Source organism: Urocitellus parryii, chromosome 10, assembly GCF_045843805.1.
Source record: "Urocitellus parryii isolate mUroPar1 chromosome 10, mUroPar1.hap1, whole genome shotgun sequence".
In the NCBI taxonomy this organism is placed as follows: domain Eukaryota; kingdom Metazoa; phylum Chordata; class Mammalia; order Rodentia; family Sciuridae; genus Urocitellus; species Urocitellus parryii.
In genome coordinates, this window is record NC_135540.1 from 65,133,105 (window position 1) to 65,147,537 (window position 14,433).

Genomic DNA, 14,433 nt, shown 5'->3' on the forward strand with positions numbered 1-14,433 from the left:
CCCTAATCTCCATCACTTAGGGTTGGGCCCCAAATTTCTTAATAGGACACCTATAGCACAAGAGTTAAAACCAAGAATCAACAAATGGGATGAATTCAAGCTAATTTTTTTTTTCTCAGCAAGAGAAATAATACGTGAAGTGAATAGGGAGCCTATATCCTGGGAACAAATTTTTACCCCTCACACTTCAGATAGAGCTCTAATCTCTAGGGTATACAAAGAACTCAAAAAAGTTAAACAAAAAAAAATAACCCAATCAACAGATGGGCCAAGGATCTGAACAGACCCTTCTCAGAGGAGGAGACAATCAACAAATATATGAAAAAATGCTCACCATCTCTAACAATCAGAGAAATGCAAATTAAAATTAAGATACCATCTCACTACAGTAAGAATGGCAGCCATTATGAAGTCAAACAACAAGAAGTGCTGGCGAGGATGTGGGGGAAAAGGTACACTCATACATTGCTGGTGGGATTGCAAATTGGTGCAGCCAATTTGGAAAGCAGTATGGAGATTCCTTGGAAAGCTGAAAATGGAACCACCATTTTATCCAGCCATTCCTCTTCTTAAAAGGCCTAAAAAGAGGATACTACAGGGACACATCCACATCAATATTTATAGCAGCACAATTCACAATTGCTAGACTGTGGAATCAACCTAGCTGCCCTTTAATAGATGAATGAATTTAAAAATGTGGCATTTATACACAATGGAATATTATGCGGCACTAAAAATAACGAATTCATGGCATTTGCAGGGAAATGGATGGCATTAGAGCAGATTATGCTAAGTGAATTTAGTCAATCCCTAAAAAAACAAATGCCCTATGTCTTCTCTGATATAAGGGGGGTGACTCAATAAGGGATAGGGAGGAATAGCATGAGAAGATTACCACTAAATAGGGAAGAGAGGTGGGAGGGAATGGAGGGAGAAGGGGAATTGCATGGAAGATGGAAGAAGACCCTCATCATTATACAAAATACATGTATGATGATATGAGGGGGAAAAAAAAAGAAATGTGTCACATTACATTGGGTAGAGAGAAGTGATGGGAGGGGAGGGGAGGGGAACAGGGGATAGGAAGAGTAGCAGAATAAAATAGACACTAGTATTGCCGTATGTATACACGTGTCTGTATAACCAATGTGATCCTGCAACCTGTACACTTGGAAAAATGAGAAAATATATCCCATATGATTCAAATATATGATATGTCAAGACCATTGCATTGTCATGCACAACTAATAAAATAAATAAATAAATAAATAAATAAATAAATTTCTATAACCATTTCCTTGTTTTCTATATTGTCACATGTTATGATGTGGAGGCATTTTGTAAAGCAATAAATTTAAATAAACTAAATTATGCTTATTGGAAAAAACATATATGTTGTTCAAGCAACCCTGTCTTGACACTCTGTTTTTGCAACCCAAGTTGCCTAATACACCTTTCTGCAGAGAGGTAGAACCAGAGAAGGTGGACTCATTCATTCTCTCACAACAAACCTTGGTCTATATCTCTGAAATTCAAGATCTCATATGAGTCTTTCACTGTGTTCAGAAGTAACTAACAGCATCCTTATTATTTTAATGTTTTTGATGTCATCAATTAGCACTATCCAATTTGAAAACTGAATGCTAGAGTATGTACGGATGGGAGAGTTCTGAGTGAAGATAATAATGCTCAAGTAGACAATTTAAGGGGTGCACAATATTAACAGTGAAAATAAATGATGTTTAGTGTAATAGTTACAAAAATCCAAATTGATGTAAAGACTGATGAATTCCAAAATGTGAAAAATTTAAATAAAAGCAGGATCTCCATTGATGATATTCAGAAACTGTACCAAAGAATAGCATAGATGCAGCAGATGAGAATAGACCCCATCTGCAGAGCTGGAGTTTACCCAGAAGGCTTTTGCTGCAAGGAGAACATAGAGCTATAGATGGTGCCAGAAGACAGGCAGGGGGAGGTCAGCAACAGGGGATCATCCAGGACTCTTAATCAACCACTCTAGAAGTATTTCAATATTGTAACAATCTGCCAAGAGCGGTGATTTGAATCACAGTCTCTGAATGGCAGAGCATAGGAGCATATAACTGTGGTGGGAAATCTTCATGCAAAAGCACTAGACTGCCCAGATGGTATGGTGATGTCCTGCTTAAAGAAGGCCCCATGAATGCCATGGCACTATGAGTGTTGATCCTGAATTCAGACACTAGCTGCTGGGGGTAGAGAATTATGAGTAAAATTTGATAATTATAATTGTAATACCTAGAACTTTGTCATTCATCCTGCATGCTTTGAAGAAACTTTCTCACAAAAAATTGTTTTGATATTAAAACCTACATAATAAATGTGCTGAACTAGCTCTGGGTCATTATACCTCCTCAGAGTATAATAATCCATCTGGACTCAGCTTTCTATCTATGTTGTTTGTTTGTCTTTTCTAATTCATTGATCCTCACCAGTTTTGGAATTAACTGTCATGCAGGTTGTGGCAATAACCCCTACAGCCATGCTTTTTGGAGCCATGAAACAACAGACTATAAGTGGTACAGGTGGAATCGGTCACTCCAGATCACTCTAACATAGATGATATTTATGTCTAAATAAACATCTGGATAAGGCATTCCTCAGGTTTATCCCACATAATGTTTGCTTTACATTCTTATAGTAGCACTCAGTGCTTTGCCTTCATTCTGGTTCTCTAAGTAAACTGAAGAAAGTGTATTTATTTCCATGTAATTTGAATATTATTTTTAAAAATATAGAAGAAACCTTGAATAACTATTTTTTTAATAGAAATCGTCTTTCATGGATCATCTTCACAACTGGATGAAAGATAAGTGTTTTCTCAGAGATTATTTGTGGTCCTTCCAAGGTTCATTGGAAAAGAAATGATTTTAAGTGAAAATTTTAAGTGAAAATCATCTTACTTTGGAATAGAAGGCACATGCAAAGGGATTACTGAATAGCCTTTGAGTCTGGGATATTTCACGGAGGTGTGAGCACTTGTAAGGAGTCCATTGATGGACCAGCAACTACAGAAAGATAGTTGCATTTCCAGGTATCAGGGGCAGGGAAGGACATATTCCTGGGCTTTGGCCTGAGGCTGTCATTGAAGAACTGCTGACACTTCAGTAGTGGCCTTAGTAACTTTAAGAAAGACAAAAAAGGCCATGGAATGAATATTCTGTTCTCTTTATCCATAGCCCACTTCTTCCCAGCAGTGGGATAAAGGTGAATGGTGACCAGAGGTTCATGGGTGTGGGATGATTGAGGGTGGAATAAACTCAGAATGCTGCTAAGGGTGACAGGGAAGAGTCCATTAAATAGTGCAGAGTTGTGAGCATCATGTGTATATATCTGCATTGATGGTCTGATGTTTTTTTAAATACTTCCAATTTAACCAACACCAATACAGTAAATGTTAAGAAAGATGATGTTGAAAGAATTTCAGTGATGAATGTCTATCATTTTAGTACAATATTATACTAGTTTTTCTCTACTGAAATTTCATTTCTGTGCTTAGTGTTACCAATATCAGATAATGATTAAGATACTTTGCAAGACGGAAAAAAATCAATAACATAAACTCCATTGACCGAGAAGTAGGATCTAATATGGGAACACTGAAGGCTTATGAAGATGAAAAGTTAAAAATATGGAAATAATTAATTACAGAGCACCAAGAAGGTAAAGAGCATATAAATGGGAAATTATTTCTTAACAAAATTATTAATGAGAATGAAAAAGCAAAAATGAATGGCTATTTGTTAATGTGGACTGAAGAGACAAGTGAGACAAGAGAAGAGATAAGGATGTCTATTATTGATAAGCACAACATTTTATAGTTTACAGTGGGTTCCCAACTGTGGAATGCATCCTTGAATTTAGAAAAGCAAATACCAAAATATCCTTTTAAAAACAATGTTGCATTTACATTTATTTTCTCAACCTTTGTCCTAGATCGATACTAGCAGCTAAGCATAAAATAACAGCAAGATTCCCCAAATAACTCCACCACAAGGAAAAAAAAAAAAAACATAAAGTCCACAGTCTCAAGAGGAACTTGTGGCAAGTCTCACCATGTCAACTGAGCATGTCCTGAGAACAGTCTGCTGTTCTTGTTTTCTCTGGACTGCCAAAAGCTCAGAGGACATTAACTCCTTAACATCTGCAGCTCCACCACAGTCCTGGAGATCTCAGACAACTCCACCAGCCACTCATAAAAAGTAACAAACTCCTTTTCTTGAAAAAGAGTCATACCTAACAGGCAAAGTAACATTCATGTGCCATTTAAGCAGTGTTAGATCTGAAACTCCATTTCTGCCATTGTATTTTAAAAGAGTGAGTAAGGTTTCTATCCAGGGCAAAAGTGTTCAATCAATGATTAAGTTTTTGGTGACCCTGTACTCTGTTGTCACTTGCATGATGAAGGAACTTTTGTTAAGAATAAGCCCAGACAGAGGACTAACTTAGTTCTGATGTTAAAATCAATCTCTTTGGAAGAGAGATTGTGGTTTGAAAGAAGAGGGTATATTCTTGGATGTACCACATGTTGCCTGTACTATCAGTAATCTTCATCAGGTGTCATTTCACACATTGTCTGATTGTTAGCACACTAGAGTGAACAGACAAAGCTGTACAGCTGAAACTGAATGCCAAAAAAACCCACAAAGATTCAGGGAAGTTTGAAAAAATATTTTAACTTGCTCTCTAAGATTCAGGCATCAAAAATGAAGAAGTACATCTGGTAACCTTAGCACTACCATCACCAATTAATTAGTAGGCAAGAAGTGGAGGAAGAAACTTGAAATTAGAAACCTGCATAAAGTGTAACTTGAGGGTTGCAAAAGATTCTCATTGCAAGAGCGTTCCGTGGGTTGTCTGCATAATCATGTTTATATCCTCTGTATGAGACTAACTTTTTTTATTTATGAGCATACACATACTTTAGCAACAGTAAAATATTTTCTAAGACTTTATATAAAGTGTTTTGACAGCAGGAACACATGTCATTAGATGCCATACATTCTGTTTGCTTAGTGCAATATAACAATGCAAGATTGCCATTAAAAAGCATACCAGAGGAGACAAAGTAGAACATTAATATAAGGACACCACAGTATAATGCCATCATATGGCACATTGCTAGTGTGTAGAATGAATGAAGCTTGAGATTATTTGAAAAGAGCCATTCATTGAGATGAGATTTGTTTTCAAGCCCCTATGTGTGTTTGGTTATTAAAAATGCTTTTAATGTTATTTGTCATATAACTGTAATTATGATAACCAAAACCACATTCAGTTTCTTTTTATTTTTTATTTGTTTATTTATTTATATTTTTTTTGAGAGAGAGAGAGAGAGAGAGAGAGAGAGAGAGAGTTTTTCAATATTTATTTTTTTAAGTTTTCGTTGGACACAACATCTCTATTTTATTTTTATGTGGTGCTGAGGATTGAACCCAGCGCCCCACGCATGCCAGGTGAGAGTGTTACCACTTGAGCTACATCCCCAGCCCAAGCTTCTTTTTTATTAATTAATTAATTAATTTTTATTAGGTACATATAAGAGCAGAATGAATTTTGATTCATTGTACACAATCACAGCACAGCTTTTAATTTCTCTGGTTGTACATGATGTAGTATAATACCATATGTGCAGTCACATACGTACCTAAAGTTATTATGTCTATTTCATTCCACCATCTTTCCTATCCCCATTCCATTCCCCACCACTCCCTTCCCTTTGCTGCATCAAAGTTCCTCCATTTTTACCATGTCCCCCCATTATGGATCAGAATACACTTATAAGAGATGAGGACATACAGCCTTATTTTTTGTGATTAGCTTTTGTCACTTAGCATGATATTCTCTAACTCAATCCATTTACCTAAAAATGCCATAATTTTATTATCTTTCAATGCTCAGTAATATTCCATTGTGTATGTATCCATTCATCTTTTGAAGGGTATCTAGATTGGTTCCACAGTTTAGCTACTGTGAATTGAGCTGCTATAAACCTTGAAGTGCCTGCATTACTATAGTATGATGATTTTAAGTCCTTTGGGTGTAGACCAATTAGTGGGATAGCTGAGTCAAACCATTCCAAGTTTTCTAAGGAATCTCCATACTGCTTTCCAGATTGGTTACACAAATTTTTAGTCCCACCACCAATTTGCAGTCCCACCAGCTGTGTAAGAATGTACCTTTTCCCCAAAATCCTAACCAACATTTATTATTGCTTCTATTTTTGATAACTGCCATTTTCACTGGTGTGAGATAAAATATTTGAGTAGATTTGATTTATATTTCTCTAATTACTTGAGATGTTGAGCAGTTTTTCATATATTGGTTGATCAATTTTATATTTTCTTCTGTGAAGTGTCTGTTCAATTCTTAAACCATTTATTTATTGGGTTATTCGTTTTCTTAGTGTTAAGTTTTTTGAGTTCTTTATAAATCCTGCAGATTAGTGCTGTGATGTGCAAGTGTTAAAAATTTGTTTGCATTCTGTGGGCTTCCTATTCACCTCACTCATGGTTTCGTTTGCTGAGAAAAAGCTATTCAGTTTGAATCTATTCCATTTATTGATTCTTGATTTTATTTCTTGTGCTTGAGTGTGGTGAGCCGTTTCTGTGAACTGTGGCCGCCATTACAAGATGGCGCTGGTTTCCCCTGTAGTCTGTGACAAACAACTCCTTATCAGAATGAGTTGGCACGCTGTGACTTGGCACCCTGTGAGAAAAGTCCACGTGGCAGCTTCGCATTGGGGCTTGAGGTGCTTTATTAAGGCTGGGAGGGGCATCCAGGGGTTAGAAGAAAAAGTATCAAGGACCTGAATAAACTGCTGAGAGAAGATTCCCGAGTTGCGTCTTCCTTGCGGGCAAGGGGTCGCGACAAGTGGTGCCGAAACCCGGGAACCAGAACTTTCAGTCAGTCAGGGGTGGTGCACCGGTTAGTCCCAGGTAAGTGGGATCTGCGATGAAAGCAGGGATAGTCCCAGTAAGTGGGATCCGCGTCCAAAGCGGGGTCAGCTCCTCTACAAAGAAAGAGAGAGCCTCATATTTATTGCAGCTGCACTGTGTACTTTCACTTTTGTTTTCTGTGTTTCTTTTGTTGTGTCATCTCGTTTTTGTTTTTTGTGGTATCTCTTGTTGTTTTTTGTGCGTCTTTTGTTGTTGTGTCATGGGTGTCGCATCTTCAAGTCCGCTCCTCCTGGCCCTAGATTACCTGTTACGTTCCAAGGGCCTGGAAGTGAAACGTAGTACTTTAGAGAGATTTTTACAGAAGACAGATATTGCTGCACCGTGGTTTGCATTCTCGGGCAGCCTTACTATACCTAGCTGGGATAAATTAGGCAAAGACCTTGACTTTGCTTCTGAGCAGGGCATATTAGAGGGTGGGGTGATACCCCTTTGGAAGATGGTCCGTAGTTGCCTCACAGATGGCAGATGTCAGGAAGCACTTACTAAAGGACAGGAAGTTTTAGAGCAATTACATGAGGAGAAGTCAGAGACGGCAGAAAGTGAGGTATCTCAGGAGGATGGGAGTGTGCGGAGCATGAAACAGGGGAGGAGGCGGCTGTCTCCGGCAAGAAGTGAGATATCTCAGAAGGATGGGAATGTACGGAATGTGAAACAGGGGAGGAGACGATTGTATCCAGATCTCAGTGAGCTGCGCACACCCCCATGCGAAAGTGGGTCAGAGAAAGAGGAGGATGAGGAGGAGGAGCTTGGGAGGCTGTCTTGTCAGCTAGGGAGTGTAGGTATGGGAGAAGGGAACAGAAATAAACAGGGGCTCAAGAAAAATGATCCTCCAGATCCACTGCCGTATGGTGGGGGTGTTTCGGGGAGAGCTTTCCATGCCCAAACATGGAGGGCTGTTAATGCTGAGATGGGTCTTGCTTATCCAGTTTTTCAGGATGACAATAGGGGAAGATTCCATGAACCTTTAGATTTCAAAATTGTGAAGACCCTGGCGGAGTCCGTGCGTACTTATGGGGTGGATGCCGCCTTCACACTAACTCAGGTGGAGGGTTTGTCTAGATACTGCATGACTCCCTCTGACTGGGCTAGCCTTGTTCGGGCTTGCGTTTCCCCGGGTAAATATTTGGACTGGAGAGCATTTGTGCTAGAGGGCGCAATAGAGCAGGCCGCCCAAAACCATGCGGCGGGACACCCCGCTTGGGATAAGGATATGCTTTTGGGGCAGGGGAGATTTGCTAATCAACAGACAGGATTTCCTCTTGAGGTATATGACCAAATTAACAGCATTTGCATTCGGGCATGGAAATCACTTCCAGATAGAGGAGAGGTATCTGGTAATTTGACCAAGATTCTACAAGGCCCTACAGAACCCTTTTCAGATTTTGTTGCAAGGATGGTAGATGCCGCTGGAAAGATTTTTGGGGATCCTGATAGAGCCATGCCCCTTATCAAGCAATTGGTTTTTGAGCAATGCACCAAGGAATGTAAAGCAGCAATCACTCCTTATAAAAACAAGGGCATAGAAGCATGGATGAAGGTGTGTAGAGAGATTGGAGGACCTTTAACTAATTCAGGTCTTGCAGCTGCTGTCCTTCGGATTGCCAAAGGGGGCGGTCCTGGTGCCAGAACATGCTTCCATTGTGGTCAATCTGGTCATTTCAGACGGGAATGTCCCAAAAAAGACAGTTTTACTGGACCTCCTTATGGTGGCCCTTCCAATGGCCTTCGTCTACCGGGGTTGTGTCCAAGATGCAAAAAGGGGAAACATTGGGCAAGAGAGTGTCAATCAGTGAGAGACATCCATGGACAGCCTGTTTCAGCTGGGCCAAAAAACGGCCAACGGGGCCCCCGACCCCAGGGCCCACAAATATATGGGGCAATGGAGAATGTCACACCCGAACCCGAGACATGGCCGTCTCTACGCCATCCCATGAAACGCGGAGAGCCACTACAGGCGCCGCAGGATTGGACCTCTGTTCCACCTCCAGACTCGTATTGACACCTAAGATGGGAGTCCAATTGGTAGAAACTGAGTTTAAAGGGCCTTTACCACCTGGCACTGTAGGTTTGCTAATTGGACGTGCATCCTCTATCTTGCAAGGTCTTCATGTTTTTCCTGGAGTCATCAGCCCTGATGCTGTAGGGACAGTAAAGGTTATGGTGGAAGCTCCAAGGGGCATTGTGTCTATCTCTCCAGGGGATCGGATTGCTCAATTACTAATTTTGCCTAGCTTGCATACCCACTTCCCTTCTGACTCAAGGTCACGGACGGGAGATGAGATTGGTGCCACCGGAGGAAATTGTGCCTATTTGTCACTGAATATGAGCAATCGCCCCACTTTGGAGTTAAGCATAGAAGGTAAATCTATTGTGGGATTGCTGGACACAGGGGCGGACCGTAGCATTATAGCCCTTAAGGACTGGTCTAAGGGATGGCCAGTGCAGACTTCTGATCAATCCCTAAGAGGACTTGGATATGTCCAAGCCCCTCAAATCAGCTGTAGACATCTATCTTGGAAGGACCCGGAAGGACATCATGGTACTTTTCAGCCTTATGTACTTGATTTGCCTGTTTCTTTATGGGGCCGTGATCTGATGAATGACATGGGGTTTACTCTTAGCAATGACTATTCCCCGGTGTCTCAACAAATTATGCTAGATATGGGGTATAGGCCAGGTCTAGGACTAGGAAAACACCTACAGGGGCGTAGGCATCCTGTGCAAGGTCATCAAAAGCTTAACAGATTTGGTCTGGGTTTTTCCTAGGGGCCACTGGGGCTCAAATACCCATAACATGGCTCACCGAGGAGCCTGTTTGGGTGCCTCAGTGGCCTCTTCCCTCGGTTAAATTGGCAGCAGCCCATGACCTAGTTAAAGAACAACTTGACTTGGGTCACATCCAACCTTCTACTTCTCCCTGGAATACTCCCATATTTGTCATTAAGAAAAAGTCAGGGAAGTGGCGCCTACTGCATGATCTACGAGCGGTTAATGCTCAAATGCAACTTATGGGGCCCATTCAAAGAGGGCTGCCTCTGCTCTCCTCTGTTCCTCAGGGCTGGCATATTATTGCTATTGACATTAAAGACTGTTTCTTTTCTATTCCTTTGCATCCTAAAGACTCACAGCGTTTTGCATTCACCCTTCCCTCGTGTAACCACGAGGAACCAGATCAAAGGTTTGAGTGGGTAGTGTTGCCGCAGGGCATGGCTAATAGTCCTACGATGTGTCAGATGTATGTGGGGAAGGCACTCGTACCTCTCAGACAAAAGTATTCCTCCATTAAGATCATTCATTATATGGATGATGTACTATTGGCTGCTAAATTAGAACAAAGGGTTAATGAGGCTTATAAAGACCTAATAAACCTATTAGCTCAATATGGACTGCATATCGCACCTGAAAAGGTTCAAACGGGGGATTTTATTAAGTATTTGGGAGCAACGATTGGGTATGACAAATTAAAACCACAAAAAATCACCATAAGAACTCAGGATCTCCAAACTCTAAATGATTTTCAAAAACTGCTGGGAGATATTAATTGGATAAGAGGATATTTACATATTCCTAATATTGTGCTTCAGCCCTTGTATGCTACTCTTAAGGGTGATCCAGATCTTACTTCCCCTCGTAGCCTCACCAAAGAGGCTAGAGCGGCCCTTATGAAAGTAGAAGAAGCTATACAGCATGCCACTCTATACAGGCTCTAGAGTGATAAACCTTTCCAGTTATGTGTGCTTGCCACTATGCGGCAGCCTACTGGAGTACTGTGGCAAGATGGGCCTTTACTATGGATCCACCCACATGTATCTCCAGGAAAATCCTTAGAATACTATCCTGATGCTGTTGCAGCGTTAGCACTTAAAGGGATTCAACAAAGCATTCAATTTTTCGGACAGTCGCCTTCTTCTCTTATCATACCCTACACTAAAGCTCAACTTAATGTTTTGTGTGCTACTCTAGACAACTGGGCTATTCTATGCTGCTCATTTCAAGGAGATATTGATAATCATTACCCTTCCCATCCATTACTCAATTTTGTTAAAGAGCATCCCATCATTTTCCCTAAGGTGACTTCACCCAGTCCTATTCCGGGGGCTGTTAATATTTTTACTGATGGTTCCAAGTCTGGAATGGGAGCTTATGTAATTAATGATTCTCCCCCTGTCCAGCATCAATTTGCTCCAGGAAATCCACAATGGGTAGAACTACAAATTGTTATTGAGGTTTTTAAGCAGTGTTCTTTTCCTTTTAATCTCATTTCGGACTCCGTCTATGTGGTACAAGCACTAAGAGTCCTGGAGGCCGTGGGAGCTATTAGTGATGCCCATAATGTATCTGTTTACTTTACTCAACTTCAACAGCTTATCTGTAGCCGCGCTGCTCCTTTTTATCCAATGCACATCCGGGCTCACACCTCTCTTCCTGGTCCGTTATCACAGGGCAATGCCTGTGCGGACTCAGCCACTAGAGATCAGTTGATATGCTTGGCTTCCTCCTTGGAGGGGGCTAAATTATTTCACCAAAACTTCCATGTTAATGCTTTAACGCTACGCAGGCGTTTTTCCATTTCAAGAGCAGATGCTCGTCAGATAGTATTCCAATGTCCTCATTGTGTCCCATTTCTTCATCCCCCTCATTATGGCGTAAACCCACGGGGATTAAAGCCATTGGTTGTCTGGCAAATGGATGTGACACACATTCCTGACTTTGGTAACTTCAAGTATGTACATGTTTCTGTTGATACGTGCTCTGGAATTATTCACACTTCTGCTTTATCGGGAGAAAAGGCACGTAATGTTATTACTCATTGCCTAGAGGCATGGGCAGCATGGGGTGCTCCTACATCCCTTAAGACTGATAATGGACCTGCTTATACTGGCAGACAATTTACATCCTTTTGTTCTACTATGGGAGTGCAACTTACTCATGGTCTGCCTTACAATCCTCAAGGACAAGGCATTGTTGAGCGTGCTCATCGCACCTTAAAGGAAACTTTACAAAAACAAAAAGGGGGAATAGGAACTGAACACACTCCTAAAGAACGCCTGTCCTTAGCTCTCTTTACCATTAATTTTTTGAATTTGGATATTCATGGTCGCTCTGCGGCCGATAGACATGTGTCCCCTCAGCCCTCTGTGATTGGCTATGTTAAGTGGAAAGATGTTCTTACGGGCCAATGGAACGGCCCTGACCCCGTGCTGACATGGGCATGAGGATCTGTATGTGTTTTTCCCCAGGATCGCACGGAACCGCTGTGGGTCCCTGAACGCCTGACAAGAAGAGTCTTGACTCCAGCCAACCAGCAACAAGAGATACCACAGCAATCCTGTGATGAGGATCTTCATCCTGCTAAGTGCTCTGGCTCTGATGTTGATGCCGATGGTACAGGCGACACCGATGCAGTGGTGGGCAGTGGCACGGGCATGGCCGATGCCGATGCCGGTGCATTGTAATTCTAGTGTTCTCCCCACTCTTTTTTCTACCTCATGTGAGATGTCTGCTCCCTGTGCTTCTCCTAGAGGGGACATAGAGAGCATTTTTAATCAATCTCAAGTTAATCTCACAGGAGTTTTTTGCTTCAGCCTTGGGAACGCTAATTGCATTAGCCTTAAGACCAAAAATTTGACTAACTGGGAGGACCCATTGCGGTCCAGTCAGGACTCAGGGAGCATTATCAGTGCCGTACTGAGCCAAGTAGTTTCGGGGAAGCAATCAGGCTCAGGGACCCCCGCAAATAGCTCTGCTTTAAATATAACTACCTTGGCTATTATCTCCGAGGTGCTAATCCCAGTGCCTCCTTCTTCTAATAGTATCTATCATGCCACTCATTTCAAGGCCTCTCCTTACTGTACCCCTAATCTTGGTTTTCCCCCAACATTTACGCCTTGTCAGGATCATTCTTGGGAGAAACATCAAGTTGCTAAAGGTTTCTCCCTTTCTCCCTCTCTTAAGAGGTATGTTTATAACTTTAATAACAGTGCCAACTCCTCTACAGGAGTGGGTTGGTCCTGGTTTCAGTGGCTGATTTCCAATGAAAGGGGGGCTTCAGCCGATATTTCTACATTGGCTCAATTGCTAGGAGCCAAAAGCTGGTTGGCTAATGTTTCTGGCACTGTTAGGGAGAGTGAACGAGGAAATAGACTTACATCTGTTTCGTTCAACTCTCTGTTATATAGTGCCACATTACCCCCTGCAATGGTCTGTGTCCAATCCCCGTTCCTGTTCCTTTTGGCTAATGACACCTCGTCAGGGATGCTAGATTGTTCTAATGTTACCTGTCTCTTATCTGAGTGTTGGAATGGTTCTTGGACTGTAGCAGTGGTTATGAAAATTCCAACTTTTGTCCCAATCCCGGTAACTGCAGATCCTGAAAAATTCCCCATTGTTGAGCTATTTCGAGTCCGCAGGGATTTTGGAATTACAGCAGCCATAGTGACAGCCGTGGCGGTATCTGCTGCTGCAGCGGTTACGACCGGACTGGCCATGGCCAATCAAGTACAAACTGCTGCCACCATTAATCGAGTTGTTCAACAAACTTCCACCATACTCGAATCCCAAAACACAATCAATCAACATATTTTGTCAGGGATTTTAGCTGCCAACCAAAGAATAGATTTACTCCAAGCTCAGGTAGAAGAATTAGCTGACTTGGTGCTTTTGGGTTGCGTTGACCAACGTGCACATTTATGCATAACCTCTGTCAGATTTAATGATTCCAGGAATGCTTCCCGCATCATTGGCGAATATTTGGCCGGAAACTGGTCCATGGAAGCGGAAGACATGATCCAGTCTCAACTAACCCAAATAGCTGTCTTGAACAGTACCCGTGTCGATCCCGTGACCTTGGGACAATTCACCGATTGGATATCTTCTGCCTTTTCCTTTTTTAAAGAGTGGGTGGGGGTAGGCGTTTTTGGTGCAATGTGTTGCTTCGGTATGTTCCTCTGTTTGTGGTTTCTCTGTCGCCTCAAGGCCCGCAATGCTCACGATAGGGCTATGATCATACAAGCTCTTGCAGCTTTAGAAAATGGCAATTCACCTCAAGTCTGGCTTGCGCATCTTAAACAGTAAATCTTTGACATGGTCGTTGCACCCCAAGTTATTATAACATTGCACTGGGATCGACATGTCTTTCCTCGCTATTCTCTTAGTGTTGGAAAGCCCTTGCACTCTGCCGGTCTTGCTGCCATTGCACGCAGATGGGTTTCCACACTAGTGCTTCTCTATCGCTTTAAAGTCCGTGCCTTTCTTTCAGGGTGCTGTCAACTTGTTTGTCATTGTACACAGCCACAGTTCAGCCTCAGCTATCCCCCTCCGTCCACCATCGTCACGGTAGAGGATGCGAGGCAAGGCACTGCACTTGAGTGATCCTTGGAGTGGACCTCAAGGAGAGCATGTCCTATTGCATGCGGGTTTGACGTCCTTCCTT